The 21,327-nt window shown below is 35.0% G+C and overlaps 1 pseudogene; it reads left to right on the forward strand.

Moving 5' to 3' along the window:
* The first annotated feature begins 9,340 nt into the window (after positions 1-9,340).
* Positions 9,341-21,121, forward strand: LOC131630067 (disease resistance protein RPV1-like; annotated as a pseudogene).
* Positions 21,122-21,327: the final 206 nt, after the last annotated feature.

A 21,327-nucleotide genomic window follows, 5' to 3' on the forward strand; every position in this document is an offset into this window, starting at 1 on the left:
AAAAATATATATATATATATATATATATATATATATATATATATATATATATATATATATATATATATATATATATATATATATATATATATATATATATGTACTCAAGAAAAACACACGTGATATATTTTTTATTTATTTATTATTTTTTTAATTTTATTACCTAATATATAAAAAAATATTTACTTAGGTATTTTGATAATAGATAATTTTGATTTTAGAAAATTAAATCTATCTTCCACTAGAGGTTTGGTGAAAATATCTGCTAATTGATTTTCTGTATCTACAAAAATGAGTTCTATATTTTCTTTCTGAACATGATCTCTAATAAAATGATGTTTTATTTCAATGTGTTTAGATCTCGAGTGTTGAATAGGATTTTTTGACAAGTTTATAGCACTAGTATTATCACAAAAAATTGATACCTTGGAGTATTGAAGTGAGTAGTCTTCTAGTTGATTTTTTATCCATAAAATTTGTGAGCAGCAATTTGCGGCAGACACATATTCTGCTTCAGTTGTTGATAGAGCAATTGTATTTTGTTTTCTGCAAGACCATGTAATAAGAGCTTGTCCTAGAAATTGACAGGCTCCACTTGTACTTTTTCTTTCTATTTTGTCTCCAGCATAGTCAGCATCACAGTAAGCTATTAAGTTGATGTGATTTCCTTTTTCATACCATAAACCAATGTCAGTGGTACCAACGGGATATCGAAAGATGCGTTTGACAGCAGTCAAATGTGATTCCTTAGGGTCAGTTTGAAAACGTACACAAAGACCTACTGAAAAGACAATGTCAGGTCTACTGGCAGTTAAATATAATAATGAACCAATCATACCTCGATATTCTTTTTCTGATACGGATAGTCCTTGTTCATCTTTATCAAGATTAGAAGATGGATGCATAGGTGTTACCATAATTTTTGCTTCATTCATTCCAAATTTTTTTAATAAATCTTTAATGTATTTTTCTTGACATATGAAAATGCCATTTTTGAGTTGTTTTATTTGTAAACCCAGAAAGAAGTTGAGTTCACCCATCATACTCATTTCAAATTCACTTTGCATCAGTTTTGAAAAATCATCACACATTTTTTCATTGGTTGACCCAAATATGATGTCATCAACATAAACTTGAACTATTAGTAAGTCATTTTTGTGTGATTTTTTGAAAAGAGTTGTATCAATTTTTCCTTTGAGAAAATCATTTTTAATGAGAAAAATACTAAGTCTTTCATACCAAGCTCTAGGAGCTTGTTTAAGACCATATAATGCTTTTGTTAGTTTAAAAACGTGATTAGAATGAGAATGTTTTTCAAAACCAGGTGGTTGATGAACATATACTTCCTCGTTTAGGAACCCATTTAAAAATGCACTTTTTACATCCATTTGAAAGAGTTTAATATTTTTATGAGCAGCATATGCTAAAAGAATTCGAATAGCTTCTAACCTTGCCACTGGTGCATATGTTTCATCATAATCTATACCTTCTTGTTGATTATAGCCTTGAGCTACGAGTCTAGCTTTGTTTCTGATTACTTTTCCATTTTCATCAAGTTTATTTCTGAACACCCATCTTGTACCAATAATAGTTTTATCTTGAGGGTAAGGAACTAGTTTCCAAACTTGGCTTTTCTCAAACTGAGATAATTATTCTGTCATGGCTTCCATCCAATATTCATCTTTTAATGCATCATTGATATTTTTTGGTTCTACCTGAGATATCATTGCCATGTTATTAGAGTTATCTTTAAAGAAATTTCTAGTTCTTACCTGATCAGAGGTGTCTCCTATTATTTGTTCATGAGGATGATCAGTTACACTTTTCCATCCTTTTGGAGGATTTGTTGTAGGTTGTTCAGAGTTGTTTTTAGCTTCTTGGATAATGTTCATAGTGTTGCTTGTATCTGTTGGTTGAGTGTTAGGAATTGCTTCTAAATCGGTTACTTCATCCTCGTGAGAATTTTCTAACGCTGCAACATTTAGTTCATCAAACATAACATGCATGCTTTCTTCTACACATTGATTTTTCAAATTGTAAATTCGGTAACCTTTTGATGTTGAGGAATAACCAAGAAAGATGCCTTTTTCAGATTTTGAATCAAATTTTCCTAGAGAATCTTTGTTGTTAAGAATATAGCAATAGCATCCAAAGATATGAAAATATGAAATATTTGGAGTTCTATTTTTCCATAGTTCATAAGGAGTTTTCTTCAAAATTTTCCTTATGGTTACTCTATTTAAAACATAGCAAGAAGTATTGATAGCTTCAGCCCAGAAATATTTTTCAACATTTGATTCATTTATCATAGTTCTAGCCATTTCTTGTAAAGTTCTATTTTTCCTTTCTACAACACCATTTTGTTGAGGTGTTCTTGGACAAGAGAAATTGTGAGATATACCATTTTCATCAAAGAAGGTTTTAAAGGAAATATTTTCAAATTCTCCTCCATGATCACTTCTTACAACAACAATATTTGAGTTTCTTTCATTTTGAACTTTTTTGCAAAAGATTTTGAATGCTTCAAAAGAGTCATCTTTATTTTTTAAGAAAAGTACCCATGTGTACCTTGAGAAATCATCAACAATGACAAAGCCATATCTTTTTCCACTTAGACTTGAAGTTTTTACAGGACCAAATAAATCAATATGGGAGTTCCAAAGGTTTGTGTGTTGACACAATATTTTTTGAATGAAAACTACTTTTGACCTGTTTGCCTTTTATGCAAGCTTCACAAATTGAGTCTTTTTCAAAATTGAGTTTGGGAAGACCTCTAACAAGATCTAATTTTGAAAGTGTTGAAATATTCTTCATACTTGTATGACCACATCTTCTGTGCCATAGCCACTTATCCTTTTCCCTAGATAAAAGGCAAGATTCAGATGAAAGATTATCTAAATAAAATGTGTAAAGATTTTTGTGCCTTTTTCCTAGAAAAATAATTTTGTCAGAAGATGGGATTTTTACAATGCATGAATTTTGATTAAAACTAACTTCATAGCCATCATCACATAATTGACTAATGCTAAGAAGATTGTGTTTTAATCCTTCCACATATTGCACATTGTTTATAAAGATATTACCTTTTTTACCTATGGAACCAATACCTTTGATTTTTGCTTTATCATTGTTTCCAAAGGTTACAGTTCCTCCTTCTTTATTTTTGAAAGAGACAAAACTTTCCCTATCTCCAGTCATATGTCTTGAGCAGCCACTGTCCAAGTACCAAGGCTTTTTCTTGAGGGTCAGAAGACATTCCTGCATTATGTGTTAGTAATCTTTTAGGTACCCATATTTCTTTGGGTCCTTTGTTGTTAGAAATATGATCATTTGATATATTGGTTTTCTTTTTGAAATAACAATGTTTTTCAAGATGATTGGTTTTCTTGCAATAACAACATTTTGGTTTGATAATGTTTTTCTCCTGTAAAATAGTTTTTTTCTTTTGTTTGAGTCTTGGTTCTATTTTTATTTGGAAGAAAAAAATTCTCATAAATCATTTGATTTTCAGATTGTTTAAATCCTAATCCAGCTTTATCAAAGACCCCTGATTGAGATCCCATTATTTTTTGAAATGTTTCAGTAGATTTTACAAAGGAGGTTATATCTTTGGTGAGAGTTTCTACTTGATTTTCAAGACTTTCAATTTTATCTTGATTGTTAAGAGGTTTGATTTTTTCATTAATAACTTTCTGATGTAATGACAAATAAGAATATGCCTTTTGTAACTCCTTAATGGTTTCTAAATGTTTTAAGTTGGATTTTATTAGATCTTCTTTTTCAGTTTTAAGAGTAAGAATTTGTTCTTTTTGAAATAAGCATTTTTGAGTTAAGATATTTGAATCTTCTAATAGGTTGTCAAATAAAATTCCTATTTCTTTGCAAGTATAACAGGAGTTTAGTGTACTTACCTCTTCAGAATCGGAGTTAGTCATCAGGCATAGGTTAGCTTCCTCATCTTCAGCTTCAGAGTTAGAGTTCTCTGAGTCATCCCATTGTGCAAGCATAGATTTCTTTTTAGAGGAAAAATTCCTATGAGTTTTGAGTGGGCATTCTGTTTTGAAGTGTCCAAGTTTGTTGCATCCATAACATGTAATCTTGCTTTTATCAATCTCAGGTTTCTGGTAATCTTTCCTGGGTTGAAATGATTTTCTGTTTTGATTTCTTTTCAAAATCATTTGTTGAATTCTTCTAGAGATTAAAGCCAAATCATTTTCATCCTCAGATAGAAATCCGGTCTCTTCTTCAGTTATTCCTTGTGAGGTGGAGATTTGAGATGCAGAATTATGAGAGGTTTTAAGAGCTATCATTTTACCTTTTCTTTGTGGTTTATCTTCATTGAGGATACTTTCATGAGCACGAAGAGATCCTATAAGTTCTTCAACTTGTAGAATCTTTAGATCTTTTGCTTGTGAGATAGCTGTTACCATAGGTCTCCAAATCTTTGGGAGACATCTTAGAATTTTTCTAATTCTTTCATGAGCAGAATAAGCTTTTCCCAGTGATCTTAGTTCATTGACAATTATAGTGAATCTAGAGAACATTTCATCTATGGTTTCTTCTTCCTTCATCTCAAAGGTTTCAAATTTCCTGACTCCTAGATCAATTCTTTCTTCTTTAACATGATTTGTTCCTTCATGATGTATTTTGAGAGCATCCCAGATTTCTTTGGCAGTTGTGCATTCTTCTATCCGGTCGTATTCTTCCCTGCTAAGAGCACATGATAATATAAATTGAGCTTTAGAGTTTAGTAGTACCTTGTCGTTTTCTTCTTTTGTCCATTGTGACTGAATTTTTGGAACTGACGCAACTGTGTCTGTTGCAGTAGTCATTGGTGTGTAGTTGCCATTTTCAACCACAGACCACATGTTGTTATCTTGAGATAGTAGAAACAATCTCATCTTACCTTTCCAGTAGTAGTAGTCAGAACCATTAAAGTAAGGAGGCCTATGTGATGATCCTCCTTCAGCTATAAACTTTGTATCAGCCATTTCCTGTTTGATCGATTAACTCTAACACGGTTAAGTGTTCTGTATATTTAGAGCCCGGTGCTCTGATACCAATTGATGGAATAAGGTGCGACACAACAAGGGGGGTTGGATTGTGTCCCTTTTAAAATTTATCTTAGTATTTAAAAAGGTTGCCTTTAATAAGAAGAAAGTGATTAGTAATGTCTTTAGAGGTTTAAATAATTAGTGTTAATGTGTGTGATAAAATATAGTGTATGAATAATATAAGAACAAGACAATAACTAAAGAACACAAGAAAACTTATCCTGGGTCACCAACTTGGCTAGTCCAGTCCCCACACCCTGTGAGATTATCCTTTATCAAATACTTCTTACAATGGCTTTTTCTTCTATGTATTCTTAGCCTCACCAGGCTTACACTTCTGAATGGTATAGCTTACAGATAGCTTACAAAATGATTGGTTTGTATATCTATGATATACTTTGTGATCTTAGTAGGTTTACAATAAGTTCCTAAATACTCTCCATATGGCAGTGAGTATTTAAATATAGAATGTGTATGATAACTCTTAATATATTTTGATCACTATATGGGAGTGAGAGCTAAAGATAATATATAGAGAGTATGATTGCTTTGTGAATAAAGACTTTGGTTTTCTTTGTATGCTTGTGGATATTTTTTTTGGTGCATAAGAATGAAGCATAAGTCTTGTATTTATAGAGCAAAGCAAAGGAGAAGGAAGTGCCGAGAGTTTCTCATGAGAAGTGCTGGCAGCTTTGGACTTGGTCTTGGTTTGACTTGGTACTGCTGACAATCTGCAAGTTCTGACATTTGACCATTTCAACAAAGACTTATTCTTGGCAAAGTAAATCTGGACGAGTAACTCTGGGACGAGTAACTCTGGGACAAGTAACTCTGGGACGAGTAACTCTGGGACGAGTAACTCTGGAACACGTAACTCTGGGACTAGTAACTCTGGGACGAGTAACTCTGGAACACGTAACTCTGGGACTAGTAACTGTGGGACCATGATTCTGGAGAGTAACTCTGGGGCCATAATTCTGGAGAGTAACTCTGGGACTGTCATTCTGAAGAGTAACTCTGAGACCATAATTCTGAAGAGTAACTTGTTTAACTTCTGAGAATCCATATGTTCTTAAAGCTTTGTTCTTTGTCAGCTCAATCTTGAATCATCATTTTAACTCTTTGTTTGATAGAGACCATAAATTATTTAGATGATTAATTGATGAAATCACTTTGGAGTTTCTTTAGATAAAATAGTTTGTAATATTCAAAACATTAACAGAATATGTTTCAACAAAACCTTCGAATGTTGGTGAAGGTTTGGCCGTTAAAGGAAAATTCTTGCGAAAGGATTCCTCAATGGTATGACATCACAACTTTTATGTTATATTTTTGTTGCCTATGGTCCATGACTACTCATGTGATTGAGTTTTGATATTGAGATAAGTTATTCTATAAGTTACATTCTCCTCTAAAGTCTTGACCTAGATTGGTTCTTAAACCATTTCCTTCTCTACTTGTTTAAGTAGTAAGTTTGTTTCCTTTTAAGATGTTTATCTTTTAGAAGTGATTACTTCTTTATTTTCTCTACTTGTTTAAGTAGTATTTCTTTTCTTTTGAGATGGTTATCTAATGTTCTTGAAGTGTTTACTTCTTATTTGTGTGTGATTTCTTTTGAGATGATTATCTCATGTTCTTGAAGTGGTTACTTCTTGTTTGTGTTTGATTTCTTTTGAGATGTTCATCTCATTTCTTTGAAGTGTTTATTTCTTGTTTATGTTTGCTTCCTTTTGAGATGGTTATCTCATATCTTTGAAGTGGTTACTTCTTGTTTGTATTTATTTTCTTCTGAGATGGTTATCTCATATTATAGAAATGGTTACTTCTTATCTGTGTTTGTTTTTCCTTTTGAGATGGTTATCTCATTCCTTTGAGGTTCTCACCTCCTTCTTTTGCTTATGTCATGTTCCCTTAGGATACGATTCTACCTTATTCAAGGTAAACCGTCTAGACATTAGGATAGTTATCCAGGCATGTCAACATTAGGTTTTGATTAGTCTCCCTTTTAGTTTAGGTCATCTTTTTCTTTTCAACCTTTAAAACATCTAATAAATATTCAAATTAATTCCCCTAAATAATACCAACTAAAAAACTTAATAAGTGGAGAAGGGTGAGTATCCTTGCATTTGGATTTAATTCACCACTATCTACCTTAAAAAACACACAAAATACTTAATAAATTTCAGACTTCTAAAAAATGGAGAAAGGTGGGCATCCCTGCATTGGACTCTAGATCACCTGTATCCACATCAAAAAACATCAACCAAGCTCTTTTGCTTGTTAGCTTTGCCTGGTTAGGTAAGAACATTGTTATTTCCGCTTCATTCCCCAGCTTAAGTCTCCAAAGGTCGAGCAGCGGAGTGCGAATGTAACTGTTCAATAAAAAACACAAACAAACAGAAAATATTGAGCCGAACTACGGTAACTCTGATTCCTCAAAAAAGATATGTAGGCATTAGGGTAAGGCCCAAGCGAGCACAACTTTATTTTCCCTACATTTTTCATGCATTGCATTCCCGTAGCATTAAGTTTTAGACTTAGACTTTTAACACCCATAGAATAGAACTAACAAGAGTTGATCCCGTCGAGTACGACGGACGTGAGGGGTGCTAATCCCTTTCCCTTGCGTAACCGACTCCCTTACCCTTTCTCTTGGTCGTAAGACCCTTTGTTTGTTTTCTTTTAGGTTTTACTCGATGTTTTCCTTTCCCTTCTCGTGGGATAAATAAACACTTGATGGCGACTTCATTGTTTTTCGATGAGTTTTCCAGTTGCTTCATTCACGATAGAAAATATATAGAGGGAGAGTTCAAGTAGAGAAAATGGGTTTCAATTGTGAGTAAATGAGAATTTGAATGGTGAGAGTGAATGTGATAATGGGGTTTGAATGAGTTTAATGGGTTTTGAAAGTGTGAAACGTTGGAGAAGATAAGGGGGGAAGAAACGTTTCTGGTTTAAAAACCAGAAACGTAACAAGGATGTCTTCTGTGTCGAGCGGGGCACACATGTGAGGGACGACACACTTGATTTTTGTGCCGGTCGTAATAAGCCTGTGCCGAGGGGCACAGAGCTATTTCAGTATTTTTCCAAAGGCTTGGTTTATGCAGAATTTTAGATAGCAGACTTAGTTATTCTTTCGTATCAGATGGAAATTTTCAATCAGTAAATTATAAGCACACACATATTTATATAATCAAGCATTAATGGAATTGTATAACAGTAAACATACATGTGCAAATTAATTTAGACTAAATGATGCAAAATTTAAGTTTTAATGCTAAAGTAGCAGAATTTTTCCAGAATCAAAATAGAACTATTCCAAAATCACCAAAATGAACCAATAGCATAAGAAAATTGTAAATTATAATCCAGGAAACAAAAAGCAATGAAATAATTCTAGAAGCAAAATAAAATCCTATGATTAGAAAACAGGGAAATCCTAACTAAAATATCCTTCCCCCACATTTAGCATAAATAGTATCCTCACTGTTCAGATGTGAGAGTTGGAAAAATAAAATTCTTCAAACAATTTTAGCCACTATGGGAAGAGTACAGGTCCTGATAGATATGGTCCAATTGTTCAGTCACCACATCACAATCTTAAAAATAGCCATTCAACAACCATTCTTTCTTCGAGACATATATCTTCGAAGAACATAATCATTAGTCGAAATCTCCAGCTAACAACTACTTGCTTTTGTTTAAATATAAAAGCGAATTTTTTCGTATTTAAAAAATAAACTAGAGGTCAAACTTGGATGAGGTCCATTGTCACAAATCTTCTATCAACATCCTTTTTTTTGTTGCGGTCAGTGTTTATTTCAGATAAGTGTATCCAAAAGCTACCATTTATTACATTTGGGATGCATCTCCGAACTTATTCTATAAAAAACTAAAATATAATGAAGGAGCAGCATTATGAAAATTTCGCCAAAAAACCCTCTAACAATCCAAAAGAGTGTATTAAGAAACTCTATTAACATATTGTGTGGAATTGTTATAATTATGGCCGTTATCGGTCCGGTCCGGATATTTGCTATTCCGAGAATAGGACCGAAATAGTAATTAGGGAAATCCGGACCGGATCAAAACAATGATGGTCCGGGTAAATCGGGTATATCCAATATAGTATCTATTTTGGTATCGGATAAAAAAGTTATTCATTCCCGGACCGAATAACATTTCGGCGGGTCCATTGATGGGTTCTACCGGTCCGGTTTTCTGGTCCGGTTCTCCAGCGCTTCAAAAACAGCCCTATTTATTATCTATGCCGCGTCACTGTTGACCCAATACACTCCTACCTCCGACGACTTTGAAGTTCACACAATTGCTTCTCCTCTTCCTTTCCAACTTGGGGTTTTAAAGTTGTTGTTAGGAAGGTTTCACCTTCACCGTTTCTTTTCCGCCATTTTCCAATTCAATCAAATGGAGAATGAAAATCCTTCCTCATCCTCTTCAAAATCGCAACTTCCAACTACGGAACAAGGTGATGAATAGATTATTATTATTTTTTAGTTATAGATTACATGAATTTAGCTTTTGATTCTTTTTCTCTCTTTTTATTATTATTGTTATTATAGTATACGATTCGAACTCGGAATCGGAACCGGAACCGGAACCTGAACCTGAACCCGTATTAAAGATCCATGACGTGTTCTTAAGTTTCAGAGGAGAAGATACTCGTGCTTCCTTCACTTCACATCTCTGTACCGCTCTTCTGAATGCCGGAATTAAAGTTTTTATTGACGATAATGACCTTCAAAGAGGAGATCACATTTCACAATCTTTATCATTAGCAATCCAGCAGTCTCGGATTTCTATAATTGTTTTCTCAACAATGTTGGAGTTTGAATTTGTCTTAGTTGAATAAGTCATTTACTGTTATTTCCTAGTTTCTAGCTGTAGTGGAATATTTCCTAGTTTCTAGCTGTAGTGGAATCTGTTTCCTAGTTTTTAGCTTGCTACTGTTATTTTTTGTTTCTCCTGTAAGGCTATATAATGCCACTGTGTTTGTTTAATAAACTATCACTTTCAGCTTCATATTTCACATTTGGTACCAGAGCAAGAACCTGTGTGAGAAAGTGATCGAGAGAGATGTCAGAGAGATCAGAAAAATTTGTGCAGCCGGCCATCCCAAAATTTGATGGTCATTACGATTTCTGGTCCATGACGATGGAGAATTTTCTGCGAAGCAGAGAATTGTGGAGCCTGGTGGAAGATGGGATTCCGACGATGTCGGTCAAAACAACACGGGCGAGTGAGGTGCAAAACAAATCTGTAGAAGAGGCGAAGTTGAAGGATTTGAAGGTCAAGAATTTCTTGTTCCAGTCCATTGACAGAGAGATTCTGGAAACTATTCTTGACAAAGGTACCTCTAAGGCGATCTGGGAATCCATGAAAAAGAAGTATCAGGGCTCTACAAAGGTGAAAAGGGCGCAATTGCAAGCTTTGAGAAGGGAGTTCGAATTGCTGGCCATGAAAGAAGGAGAGAGGATCGACACTTTCCTAGGAAGAACCTTGACAGTGGTGAACAAGATGAAGGTGAATGGTGAATCAATGGAGCAGAGCACGATCGTGAGCAAAATTCTCAGATCGCTAACCTCGAGATTCAACTATGTGGTGTGTTCGATTGAGGAATCGAATGATCTGAGCACGATGAGTATTGATGAATTACATGGCAGCCTACTTGTCCATGAGCAGCGATTGAATGGATATGTGCAAGAAGAGATGGTACTAAAAGTGTCTCAAGATGAAAGACCTAGTAGAGGAAGAGGTCGCGGAATGTTTCGAGGAGGACGCGGTAGAGGAAGAGGAAGAAACGTAATCGACCGTGCCATTATCGAGTGCTACAAATGTCACCAGTTAGGGCACTATCAGAACGAGTGTCCCGAATGGGAAAAGAAGGCGAATTATGCTGAACTAGAAGAAGAAGAGGAGTTGCTCTTGATGTCTTATCTTGAGAAACACCGGGCAAACAGAGAAGAAGTTTTGTTCCTTGATTCCGGGTGCAGCAATCATATGACCGGATGCAAAGATTGGTTTTTTGATTTGGAAGAAGGTTTCAATCGATCTGTGAAACTTGGAAACGACACAAGAATGTCGGTGGTGGGAAAAGGAAGCGTGAAAATACAAGTTAACGGAGCCACCCAAGTCATCCCTGAAGTTTATTATGTCCCGGAGCTCAAGAACAATTTACTAAGCCTTGGACAATTGCAGGAGAGAGGCTTGGCAATTTTGATTCGTGATGGAACCTGCAAAGTATATCATCCCAAGAAAGGTGCAATCATGGAGACTAACATGAGTGGAAACAGGATGTTCTTTCTTCTAACATCCAAATTGCAGAAAAACATGATGTGCTTGAAGACAGAAGAGGTGATCGAGAAGGAGACGAATTTGTGGCATCGCCGTTTTGGGCATTTAAACCAAGAAGCTCTAAAACAACTTGCACAAAAGAAGATGGTTATTGGGCTGCCGATGCTGAAGTCCACGAAGGAGATATGTGCGGTGTGTCTGACTGGAAAACAACATAGAGTATCAATGTCAAAAAGGAGCCTCTGGCGTGCATCGAGACAGCTGCAGCTGGTGCACTCGGATATATGTGGTCCGATTACACCAATTTCACACAGCGGAAAGCGGTACATTTTGACTTTCATTGATGATTTCACTAGAAAAGCTTGGGTTTATTTTCTCCATGAAAAATCAGAGGCACTCATCACCTTCAAGGCTTTCAAAGCAAGTGTTGAAAAGGAGATTGGAACCTTCATCACTTGCCTGAGGACAGACCGCGGAGGGGAATTCACGTCTAATGAATTCGGAGAGTTTTGTAAAACTCATGGTATCACCCGGCAATTGACGGCTGCATTTACGCCACAACAGAACGGAGTGGCAGAGAGGAAGAATAGAACGATAATGAATGTGGTACGATCTATGCTGAGTGAGAGACAAGTCCCAAAGGAGTTTTGGTCTGAAGCTACAAGATGGAGTGTCCACATCCAGAATCGATCACCAACAGCAGCAGTAGAAGACATGACACCTGAAGAAGCTTGGAGCGGTTCAAAACCTAAGGTGGAGTATTTTCGTGTCTTTGGGTGCATAGCATATGCGCACATACCCGATCAAAAGAGGAGAAAACTAGATGACAAAAGCAAGAAATGTGTTTTTCTCGGAGTCAGTGAAGAATCGAAAGCATGGAGGCTGTATGATCCAGTTAAGAAAACAATTGTGATAAGCAAAGATGTAGTGTTTGATGAAGACAAAAGCTGGGATTGGAATCAAACTGGTGCAAAAGAGAAAATACTCGAATGTGGAGAAGAACAAAATACAGAAGAGAGAAAATGTGACATGTCTTGTCCTCCGTCAACTATGAATTTGCCGCCTTCTGGTTCGTCTCAGTCTTCCGCATCTGGTGGTAATTCGACACCGCCAAGCCTAGTCTCCCCTCTGCCCAGTCCAATTTCGTCATCTCCATCAAGATCAATTGAAAGAGAAGTGGTTGCAGGCCCGCGGGTAAGGAGACCACCTGGTTATTTGGCTGATTATGTCACAGGTGAAGGAGAAGATGAGGAAGAAAACTTATCGGTCATGTTATTGATGATGATGACAGAAAACGATCCAGTCAAATTCGAAGAAGCAATGAAATACAAGGTGTGGAGAGAAGCAATGAAAAACGAGATCGAATCGATCGAGAAAAACAACACATGGGAGCTAACTATCTTACCTGCAGGTTTTACACCAATTGGAGTGAAATGGGTGTATAAAACAAAGCTGAATGAAGATGGTAAAGTCGACAAATACAAGGCGAGGTTGGTGGCGAAGGGATATGCTCAATGTTATGGCATAGACTATACCGAAGTCTTTGCTCCGGTGGCCAGGCTTGATACGATTCGAACTATACTTGCGGTTGCAACACAATCAAATTGGGAAATCTTCCAATTAGATGTCAAAAGTGCGTTTCTACACGGGGAACTAAAAGAGAATGTGTATGTGCGACAACCGGAGGGATTCATAAAGAAAGGAGAAGAGGAGAAAGTGTACAAGCTGAGGAAGGCATTGTATGGGCTCAAACAAGCCCCAAGAGCTTGGTACAGCCGTATCGAAGGATATTTCTTGGATGAGGAGTTTGAGAGGTGTCCGAGCGAGCATACCCTATTTACCAAGACGAAAGGAGGTAAAATTCTTATTGTCAGCTTGTATGTTGATGACTTAATATTCACTGGAAATGATAGAGCTATGTGTGATGAGTTTAAGAAGTCGATGATGATGGAATTTGAGATGTCAGATTTGGGAAAAATGAAACATTTTCTTGGGGTAGAAGTGAAGCAGAGTGTTAATGGGATTTTTATTTGTCAAAAACGGTATGCTCGTGAAGTTTTAGCAAGGTTTGGAATGGAAGAAAGCAATGCTGTTAAAAATCCAATTGTGCCGGGAACGAAGCTCACAAAAGATGAGAATGGCGAGAAGGTGGATGCAACTACGTTCAAGCAAGTGGTTGGGAGTCTTATGTATCTAACAGTGACTAGGCCAGATTTAATGTATGGAGTATGTCTCATAAGTCGATTCATGGCAAATCCAAGAATGTCACATTGGCTTGCTGCGAAGAGGATCTTAAGATACTTAAAAGGTACAATCGAACTCGGAATCTTCTACAGGAGAAGTGAAAGCAGCAGTACGAGACTTATGGCATTCACGGATAGCGACTACGCCGGCGATTTGGATGATCGGAGAAGCACAACAGGCTGTGTGTTCCTGATAGGGTCTGGTGCGATTTCTTGGGCATCGAAAAAGCAGCCTGTTGTCGCCCTTTCCACCACTGAGGCCGAATATATTGCCGCTGCCTTTTGTGCTTGTCAATGTGTGTGGATTAGAAGGATCTTAGAGAAGATTGGAGCTGAAGAAGAGTCTGCAACCGTCATTCATTGTGACAACAGTTCGACGATTGCTTTGTCTAAACATCCAGTCCTTCACGGGAAAAGTAAGCATATTGAAGTAAGGTTTCATTATCTCAGAGAGCTGGTGAATGGCGAAACTGTTAAGCTGGAGTATTGTGCAACAGGAAACCAAGTTGCGGATATTTTTACGAAGCCGTTGAAGTTGGAACAGTTCGAGAAGCTGAGAGCATTACTTGGAATTGTTAACTTGTCTGAAGTAAGCTTAATTCAGGAGAGTTAAGCTTAAGGGAGGGTATGTTGGAGTTTGAATTTGTCTTAGTTGAATAAGTCATTTACTGTTATTTCCTAGTTTCTAGCTGTAGTGGAATATTTCCTAGTTTCTAGCTGTAGTGGAATCTGTTTCCTAGTTTTTAGCTTGCTACTGTTATTTTTTGTTTCTCCTGTAAGGCTATATAATGCCACTGTGTTTGTTTAATAAACTATCACTTTCAGCTTCATATTTCACAAACAAATTATGCTGATTCACAATGGTGTATAGATGAGTTGTTAAAAATAATGGAGTGTCGAAGAACCATAGGGCAGGTGGTTGTGCCAGTGTTCTACCACTTAGATCCCTCTTATGTGCGTCATCGGAAAGGTGGTTTTGGAAAAGCTTTTATACGTCTTTTTAACAAAATGTTGAAGAAAAAGAGGAACATGAGCTTTGAAGCAGAAATAGAATTGAAGTCAAGTTGGGATAACGCGCTTCATGAGGCAGCTAGCATCGCAGGGTTTGTAATACTAAACTCCAGGTATATATATTTTCTTACACAAACTTTGCCTCTACTTTTGATACATATCAACATGTATGTATGCATATATATACATATATATATATATATATATATATATATATATATATATATATATATATATATATATATATATATATATATATATATATATATATATATATATATATATATATATATATATATTCTATTTGTGTAGGAATGAAAGTGAGGATATCAAAAGAATTGTTGACAAAATTTCACATTTGCTCAACAAGATAGACTTGTTTATTTCGCATAATCCCGTGGGAGTTGAATCTCGAGTGCAAGATGTTATTCAACTTCTACCCATTCAATCAAATGAAGTTCTACTTCTAGGGATGTGGGGCATGGGAGGAATTGGCAAAACAACCATTGCAAAAGCCATTTACAATAAAATTGGCCGCAATTTTGATGGTAGGAGCTTCCTTGCTAATATTAGGGAAAATGGGGAGAAAATTGCTGGACTAGTGGGTTTACTAGAGCAACTTCTATTTGATATCTTCAAAGAAATGACAATAAAAATACCACACATTGAGTCTGGAATAAACACATTACAATCTAAACTCAGTGAAAAAAAAGTGCTTATTATACTTGATGATGTGAGTACGTTAGACCAACTGAATATTTTTTGTGGAAGTCGTGAATGGTTTGGTCCAGGGAGTATAATAATAATCACTACCAGAGATCTTCATTTACTTAAAGGGAGAGTTGACAATATATACAAAATGTCAGTAATGAATGAAAGTGAATCAATAGAACTTTTTAGTTGGAATACATTCAAGCAAGCGAGTCCTACAATAGATTTTGTTAGAATTTCCAAAAATGTAGTTAAATATTCTGGGGGATTGCCGCTAGCTCTCGAAGTCCTTGGGTCAAATTTGTTTAATAAGACAGAATTGGATTGGGAACTTGTATTGGAGAAACTCAAAAGAATTCCTAATAGTCAAGTGTATAAAAAGTTAAGAATAAGTTATGATGGTTTAAATGACGATGATGAGCAAGAAATATTCCTTGACATAGCTCGGGATGGACCGAAGTGATGTTATACTTATACTAAATGACTGCGGACTTTCTGCTGAAATTGGAATAAACATCCTCGTTGAGCGTAGCCTTGTGACTGTTGATGATAAGAACATGATTGGAATGCATGATTTGCTGCGAGATATGGGAAGAAAAATCATTCGAGAGGAATCACCAAGGGTGCCTGAAAAGCGTAGCAGGTTGTGGTCTCAGGATCATGTAATTGACATATTATCAAGACAAACTGTAAGTACTTATTATACTATTCTTTTCATTCATTTTAAATGATTAGTTTAAAATATTTAAAGATAAAAGAAACATTTATAGTTGTACGCATCTATTTGTTTTGTTGATTATCACGATATCATCGAAAATTAGTTTGGTTGTGAATCTTTTTGTGCTTCCTGACTTCTTGCTGATAACAAGTGATTGGTTTCATGGCAAGTTTTATACCTGCCTTGTTGCTTCAATTTTTTTTGACATGCTTTTGCTTTTTGGTCCATTATATTTGATAGGGGAAAAAATGTGTTATGGGACTGGTTTTGAAGCTGCCTAGTGCAAATGTAAAATGTTTTAGCACCAAAGCATTTCAAAAGATGAAAAGACTCAGATTGCTTCAACTTGCTGAGGTAAAACTTGAAGGAGATTTTGAATATGTTTCAAAAGATCTGAGATGGCTGTCATGGAGTGGATTATGTCACATACCTACAAATTTCCATCGAGAAAATTTGGTTTCCATCGAGTTAGAGAACAGTAATGTTGATTTTCGATGGAATAAGACTATGGTATTATTTTTTATTTTAGATTTTCACACTTCATGAGTTATTACATTATCACTTCTCATATTTGTTTAAATGTAAAATTTAAACATCTCAACATTTCTTGGTAATAATTAATTTTTTAGTCCTTGTTGTGTTGTGATAATGAAACTTTTTCTGTAAACATTTAACAATATATAATTGGGCGATGGTGTAAGGAAGTTTGCATGAATCAAAATAATTTTCCTAGATATTACGATTTCTTATAAAGTGGTTTTTACCTATATATTTAGTGTACATCATCATGAAAGCTATTACAACTACTGCAAGTCAAAGATATAATTAATGTTGTGCAAATACTTTGATATAGTAAAAAGAACTATTTGATTAAAAAAACTTAAAATTTACATTTCAAATTTCAAATTTATGAACTCTCGGTGGAATTCTCAGACGGGTTAATAATTTATGCAACATTATATGCTATTTTCCATTCTTATGCTTTGTGATATATTGTAATTCTTTCCATTTGTCTTTTGGAGTCTCTCCTAAGTTCATCAATATTACTTATGTTCTTGCAGAGGATGGATAAGCTGAAAATTCTCAATCTTAGTCATTCTCACCGTCTCACACAAACCCCCGACTTTTCAAACATGCCTAATCTTGAAAAGATAGTACTCAAAGATTGTCCGTTGTTGACTGAGGTTTCTTATACCATTGGACATCTCAATAAAATTCTTTTGATAAATTTGGAAGACTGTATTAGCCTATGTAGCCTTCCAAAAAGCATCTATAAGTTGAAATCTCTGAAAACTCTCATTCTTTCTGGTTGTTTAAAGATTATAAAGTTTGAAGAGGACTTGGAACAGATGGAATCTAAAGCCAGAGTGCCCTTTTTAGTGGTAAGGTCGGAAAACATTGGATATATATCTCTGTGCGGCTATGAAAATTTTTCATGTGATGCGTTTCCATATATCATTTGCTCTTGGATGTATCCATCAAATAATCTCCAGTCATCATTTCAGACATATGCTGCGATGTCATCTCTTGTTGCTCTAGATGTAACAAGTAATAGTTCCTATGATGCATCATATTTTTCTTACCACCTTCCATGGATTCGTAGTATTTGGATGGATTGCAAATCTGAAGATCAACTTTCTTCACATGCTAAAATAATTTTGGATGCTATATATGCCACAGGTTATAAGGATTTGGAATCATCTGATACTACATCACAAGTATCAAATAGTGCCACTCGTACATTAATTCAATGTTGTAGTCTAATGCATGTTTCAGGATCAAAACATTACTCGAAGTCTCTTTTAATTCAATTGGGAATAAATTGCCAAGTCACTAATATTCTGAAAGAGAAAATTTTACAGGTTTGACACAATCTCTCTGTCTCTCGTTTTTATGTCTTCCTATATTTTGGTATCAGTTAGTCATTAACGGCTTACATGACATATGTGCGAGTGTGTGGAAGACCTATCGTGTTTACTCCTTTTTTCTCTCTCTAAATATATACTCTATTTTTTGGCATGGTTTCACCTGATTTGCTACTAAATAACTTCTGTATTATTAAAATTGTGGTTGGACCTAATTCAACCCTATAAAGTCATACCATATATTAACCGTCTATGGACTCTTAACACCCTCTCACACCCAACATAGATGAACATATTTTTACAAATTTTGCTATCACTATTCTTGATGCGTAAATATAAATGATATGTGACCTGATAGTAGAAACCTAATAGGTGGTCACCTAACGAATAATAAACTTGACGCTGATACCATTTTAGAATTGTGGTTGGACTTAACTCAATCCTACAAAACCATTTGTAAGGTAAGGATTGCCCCCAATAATGCATATAAGTTTTTTTTTTTATTTAATTTTAAAAGTGAGTAATTGTATCAGATTAAAGGGGTACTAATCACCATTTTACATTCGTCTTTGAGGGGGATTTAAACTTCGTCACCTGAAGTTACAATGTTAAACTCTTAAAACTGATTGTGCATTGACAACGTATATATTTTCAACATTGTCAACCAATTGTAACTGTTCGACCATTAAAATATTGGATGTTACTCATAACTATGTTAAAAGTCATACAAATGATGAGTTGTTATTGATTGACAGTGTAAAATATTTTACGCTAACATTTACAACAAAGACTTCTTACCCTTAAGAAGAACTTGAGTTTGCATCTTCAATGCTAGTTATTTTATATATTGGATTTACAAGTGATCCATTTCGTGGCATGTTGATTTGTGACATCATTTGCATGGACTTTGTTTATTGAAATAGAAACTGTTGCACACTTACAGTTTTCGAAATTTTTGAGTGATACAATTTGGCATTATTATCATTTCAAGTAGGACTAATAGTCTGTTTTATGATTCCAAGCAACTGTTTATGTGTAACTTTCAAAATATTATGAAATACCTCACGATGAAAATTATATCTTAATTGTTGAATAAATTGATAAGGTGGTATTAGTATACTTGTAACTAAATTTTGAACTAATTTTTACTTTTGCAGAATATGGATGTCAATGGAAGGGGTGGTTGTTTTCTCCCCGGTGATAGTTATCCAAATTGGTTAACCTTTAATTCTGAAGATTCATCTGTAACTTTTGAAGTGCCTTATGTGGAAGGGCATAATTTGAATACAGTGATGTGCATTGTCTATACTTCTACCCCAGATGGCATAGCATCCGATGGCCTTAAAATGGTGTTAGTGAAAAATTACACAAAGACTACCATTCAGCTTTATAAGAGAGACACATTAGACTCTCTTAAAGATGAGGAAGGGCAGAGGATAGTATCAAGTTTGGAACCAGGTAACAAAGTAGAGGTCGTTGTTGCTTTTGAGAATAGTTTCATTGTGAAGAAGACATTAGTTTATCTCATATATGATGGACCGGTTGTCGAAAAATTTGAGCTATATCATGCACCTGATTTGAGAGGCATTGCTTGTAGTGGTGATGAAAATGAACACTCTGTCAAGAGATTCTCTACCGAAGAAGAGTCCATCGATGACTTCAATCGAAACAGAAAGAAGAAGAATCGACTGGAATGAACCGATGAAAGATGGTAAAACAATGATGGGTAAAACACAATTCTTGTAGTGCTTGCATACCTTTGTATTGACAACGATTGTTTTCTATTTTTGGCTAAAGTTTCTAGATTATATCCATGGTGAATTTTTGTATTCCCAAAAAGATGTTAAATATTATAATAGTTCTGGTACAATTCTTCAGTGTCATATCTAGTTTTTGGTAGGAGACAATAATTGTTTTACCAACTTTGTAGGATAAGATAAGTACTCAGTTTTGAATTTTTATTGAAATTAAATTATCTACTGAAAAAATATTTCTGTTTCGATTCTCAGGATAGAAAGTTAAAGTTAATTTTCCCTCACAGAAAAGCTGATTTTAATTAAAAGTCCAAATTAAAAAAGTAATTGAAGTTCTATAAGAAAATGGAGTTGACAGTTGTATCTTAGCTGAAGGACCCTGAATGATTTGCTACAGTCTAACCATACTATGAGCTGTAGCATTTCCATATCTTATAACAAATTAGAAATAATTGTTTTTTAATCTTGTTTTGGAAAACTTCTGCAATCCTGATTCCTTAATGATATGGTATATGGCTGCCAAGAAGCTACTCTTATTTGTGCACCAATTTGCAACTCTGATTGAACTCTTTAACATGGTCCAAAGTTGCAGTACAGCAGTAGCAATAGATAAGGACTGTTTTGGCACGAACCCCCCAATTGTGAAGAGATAGGCCATTATGTCATGTCGCAGTTCATAAATAGGTGAGCTTCTCTCTCTTACTAGATTGAACCTTGTATGTAGAATGTTAATGGCAAGTTTCTAGTAGAGCATTCATAAATTGTAGTTGGATTTTCATGTTGTAGTGTGTTTTACTGGACATGCCTACTGTCGGCAACTTGAGAAGGATGCATTTCAAAAAAGAAATTGATGTCATTGGACACAGTTCAGGTAAATTTGATTTACTTTGTATGTTAAAGTTTTTGCATTTTCCCCAGCATAATTCTAACATTGCAACTCCCTTTCAGATCAATGATGATGAAGTTAAACTATGAACCAAATGATTCAACTTAATTGGCCGTGTAGCTGTTCATTCTTATTATGGTGCAGGAGTTTTAACTAAATGTCTGCGACAAAGATCTGGACTGTGATGCCCTGCAATATAACTGTTACCATGCCTGGTATTTAAAACCTTGATGGTGCCTGCAAATCTTGTATCGGTGCGGCTACAAGACTGGTGGCTACTAATGCTTTTGTTTTTTTAACGGCGGGGGTGCTGCAGTAACTCAAATTGGCCATGAGCTTATTCTTAATTTACTGATTTCTATGCTTTAAGGGGAATGAGGTATGAACAATAAAATGCTTTAAGATGGAAACTGGCATTTAATCAAGAAAATGAAAAGTATGCTGTAATAAATAGTACTGTTCAACATCTCTATTTTTCTTTAAATTAATTAATTATTTATTTTAAGTATAAATAAGTATGAATCAATTTATTCGTTAATCATAATTTTAATTCATATTTACTATAAATTAGAGCAACTTATTTTATCTCTTAAATTGTTTTTTCTATTCATTTTAATTTGGGTAGTAATTTAGGTTGCAATTTATTTTGCCTCTGTTGGCTGGGTGTGGCGGTATCTTTCGTAATGAGGTTGGCGATCATCATGGTAGTTTTGATTGTAATTTGAGTTCTGCTAATGCTCTCTTTGCGGAGTTCATGGAGGCAATTCTGGCCA

The sequence above is a fragment of the Vicia villosa genome, unplaced genomic scaffold, assembly GCF_029867415.1.
Source record: "Vicia villosa cultivar HV-30 ecotype Madison, WI unplaced genomic scaffold, Vvil1.0 ctg.000643F_1_1, whole genome shotgun sequence".
NCBI lineage: Eukaryota > Viridiplantae > Streptophyta > Magnoliopsida > Fabales > Fabaceae > Vicia > Vicia villosa.